Below are 4,660 nucleotides of genomic sequence, written 5' to 3'. Positions count from 1 at the left end.
TTGAAACTCCTTGTTGATGAATCCTGTTGATGAATCTTGGCCTTAATCCAATCCGTGCTTCATGATTTCTTGATCGAGTCACTTAGATTGACCCTCAACTAGAAGATCTTGAATTACCTCGGTGCTTGAATAGCTTGCTAGACTGACTATCCAATTTACAGTTTTCTATCCTTATGATTGAATTTATTGAATATGAACTAATTATATTTTTAATATGAAAAATAGATTCAACAAATTCATCTAGTGAAGTTTAAAGGATAAGAACAAAAGAGGTAAGTAATCTTGACACTTCTTATTTAGTTTAAAATTATCGCATGCTTCAATGCTTAAAACTTTATGAAATATATAAAAGAATATTTGATATCGATAATTTTATATTTTTTAAATTAAGGATCAAGCATATGATTTTATGTAAATCATGCATTGTCATGAAAAGTTTGATTTTATAGATATTCTAATATTAATGGTTTGTTCATGAACTATGGACCCTATATTTATGAAAATTTGTATAGTTGTTATGAAAATACTAATTTCATGATTGTTTCACTTTATGAATTACGAACTCTATAAAGTTATTAAATATATTTAAGCTTATTTATTTATGATATAAGAGCATATATTTTAAAAAAATATAATTTAAGAATTATGACTATGGGCTTTCAGATAGCTATGCACAATCCTCACTAGTGGATTATAGTAGCTCGATACATGACCCGCACCAACAGGTTATAGTAGCTCAGCATATGAGTTTTGCTAGTAGGTTATAGTAGTTTGGCATATGATCCTCGCTAGTAGGGTACAGTAGCTTGGCATACGACCTTCGCCAGCAGGTTATAGTATCTCGACATAACTTTCACCAGCGGGTTATAATAGCTCTGTATACAGCTCTTGTTAGTAGATTATAGTAGTTGGTATGATTTAATTATGGTTCTATTATGGATATAAAGTGATCTTAGCATTTAGTCTGAGAGAATTATTAAAAATTATGATATGACAAAATGATGGATGATTTATGATTTTACTTATAAAGTTAACATAATTCAAGAATTTGTTTAGGCTATGCATTGAAAACTATATTTACGTAAATTGCATGATTTATGCATATGCAAGAGCATTATTGATTTATGATATATTGTTATTATGAAGATTTTATGTTCCAATGATAATTATCTTCTCTAAATGATTTATGGATTCATGTATAAACTTATACTTAATTCGGATAAGATAGTGCAAGGTTTATTTACTAAGCTGGTGTAGCACATATCTTTTTCTTTCTTTTTCTATCTAGATGATCAATAAGATTAAGAATGAAGGATGATCTAGGCTTGGAGGTCTATGCTAGGTATATGGCTTTCTCCAATAGATTATAGTAGTTGGTATGATTTAATTACAGTCCTATCATAGGTATAAAATGATATTAGCATTTAGTTTGAGAAAATTATAAAAAATTATGATATGACAAAATAATAGATGATTTATGACTTTACCTATAAAATTAATATGATTTATGAATTTGTTTATGCTATGCATTGAAAACTATGTATACATAAATTACATGATTTATACATATACAAGAGCATCATTGATTTATGATATATTGTTATTATGAAGATTTTATATTCTATGATAATCATGTTCTCTAAATACTTTATTGATTCATGTATAAACTTTGCTTGATCTGGATGGAATAGTATAAGATTTACTTATTGAGCTGGTGTAGCTCATATCTTTTTTTTTTTATCTGGATGATCGAGATAAGATTAAGAATGAAGGATAATTCAGGCTTAAGGGTCTAGACTAGCGAGCTTAAAGATTTTATAACTGAATCTTAATTTATAAGATAAATATGGACTTATAATCAGCTATTGATGAATTTTGAGATATGGATTTTGTATTTAATTTTGGATTTAGATGCTCTGAATCAATCTTGATTTAATTAATAGATAAATAATAGAATTAAATATTTTATTATATTTTATTTATAATAAATTTTATCTAATTATGATTGATTGTCTTCGTGTTATCAAGGGTAGCATCTCTCGATAGCATAGCTGTGCTATGTCCTGTATTTTAAGCATGATAAAAGGTATGACAATATCAAAGTTTGTTGTTTCATTTGCAATAATCTTGATCATTACACTTTGAATTATTGGTATAATGATGCACTACAAGAAAAGAACATTTTTGCGATGGAATTATTTTTGATACAAATATTTTCATCATCAATAATTATATTTATGATAAAAATTAAAATTAGCTATAAATAATAAAATATTTATGATAAAAAAAAATTATCATAAATAGTTGCCTATCAGTGATGGAAAAATTATTCCATCATAAATACATATTATTTACAATGAATATTTTTATCATAAATAATACATCATTTATTTTGATTTTAAATTTTTAAATATTCATGATAAAAATATTCTTATCATAAATAATTTAAGTATTTATGATGAAAAATATTTTTTCATCTGAACTAAGTTTATTTCTAATGAAAATATTTTCATCACTATTATTTGAAAAAAAATTAAAAAATTATAGATTATTTATGATGAAAATATTACATCATAAATAATTAAATATTTGTGATAAAAAAAATTTCATCATAAATACTTGATTATTTATGATGATAATATTTTCATCATAAATAGTTAAAAAAATTAGAAAGTTAAAAAAATAAAAAATTACTCATTATTTATGACAAAACTTTTTCATCATAAATAAGGGCTTGTTATGATGAAAAAAATTTTCATCATAAATATTTGATTATTTATGATGATAATATTTTCATCACAAATAGTTAAAAAAAATCAAAAATTTAAAAAAATCAAAAGTTGCTCATTATTTGTGATAAAATATTTTATCATAAGTAAATAGTTTTTATGATGAAAATAAAAATTTTATTATAAATACTTAATTATTTATGAAGAAAATATTTTCATCATTAATATTTAAAAAAATATTAATTTAAAAAAATCAAAAATTATTTATTATTTATGACTAAAATTTTTTATCATAAATAATCAAATATTTATGATAAAATTTTTACTTTTGTTATAAATATTTTTATTTATGATGAAAATATTTTCATCATTAATATGTAAAAAAATTAAAAATTTAAAAAAATATAAAATTTAAATTTTTGATTTTATGTAAAGTAACTACATCTATTTTTTGTAATTTCTATATACATCTTTTATCCTTTTACGTGGTAAAGAAGCAAATGTGAGTTATGATCCAGACCGAATATTTTTTTTGAAAAAATCATATGAAAGTGGGTGATACTTGTGGATAAGAATAAATAGATCTTTTGAATGAAATCAGCTATATGCTTATTTGCGATGTAAAATTCATATGTTCATCGCTAGCACTATTACTAGTGATATTAATGAATTTTTCTGATGGAACATCTATCTTAAGCCATATGAAAAGAGTTTCTTTTCATGCAGAAATCATATAGTTAAGTAGCGTATTCTAGCATGACTTTCACGATCTCAAAAAGTATCATGCTTTCTGCATTGATTGATGCTCAAATGTATCTCTGTAGGAGTTTCAATCATGAGAAGACAAACAATATGAACACTCATCTTCCTAGCAATATAAAGCATAAATATGAGCTTGTACTTTATAACATAACTTGCACTATCTGCAGGTCTACTTTGATTCTGATTAATTACTAGATCTTTGATGCTCACACAATTTTTGATAATTTTTTCAAGCTCGATCCTCACATGAATGCAATATACGAGCTTCTGGACCTCTAACTTTCTATTCTTATCCTATCCTCCAAATCTCAATCTTGATGGATTTCTCTCACGATTTCAGAATCACTGCGATATTCTCGTACTCCAACTTCTGAAATAAAGACTTCAAGAAGAAGATGAGCTCCTTGAAAATCGAAGACTTCAAAGCTATCGATCTCCTATAGCATCCATTCCATTGCGAAAGTCGAAGAATTGTTCTTATAACAATTATTAGCGAAGTAAATTAAATTTTTCATCGCAATTACATTTTTTATGTACGTAATTTTTTTTGGAGAGAAAAATTTTTTTGAAAGAAAAATCATAAATTAAGTATTTATATAATTTTTTTTTATTAATAGAAAATTAATTTTTTTGATGAAATTATTTTTAAAAAAAATTAAACCAAAAATTTTTTAAATTAAAGAAAATAAAATTTATTTTTCATCATGAATATTTTTTTAATATCTTTTTTTTGTTAAATTTTTTGGATGAAAAATTTTCTTGATGGGAAAATTTTAAAATTATATTTTTATAAAATTATTATTGAAAAGATATTTAATTATTAGTGATATAAAATGAATTTTTGTTACAAATAGTCTTTAAATTTTTTTTATAAATTTTTTTAAAAAAATATATTGATGCCATAAATTTATTTTTCATCAGCAATCATGTTTTAAAAATATTATTTTAATCAAATTTATGAACAAAAAAATTATTAATAGAAAAAAAATTATTAATGATCAAAAGGTTTTTTCATCAAAAAAAATATTTTAAAAATAATTTTTTTGTTAATTTTTTGAAGAAAAAATTGTTAGAGGAAAAAAAAAATTTTAGATGGTATTTATTAGTGACAGAAACTAAATTTCTATCGCTAATAGACTTACTAGCGACAAAAACTTTTTCCATCACCA

This window comes from Elaeis guineensis, chromosome 4 (assembly GCF_000442705.2).
Source record: "Elaeis guineensis isolate ETL-2024a chromosome 4, EG11, whole genome shotgun sequence".
Classification (NCBI taxonomy): domain Eukaryota; kingdom Viridiplantae; phylum Streptophyta; class Magnoliopsida; order Arecales; family Arecaceae; genus Elaeis; species Elaeis guineensis.
Note: the sequence above shows the minus strand (reverse complement) of the source record.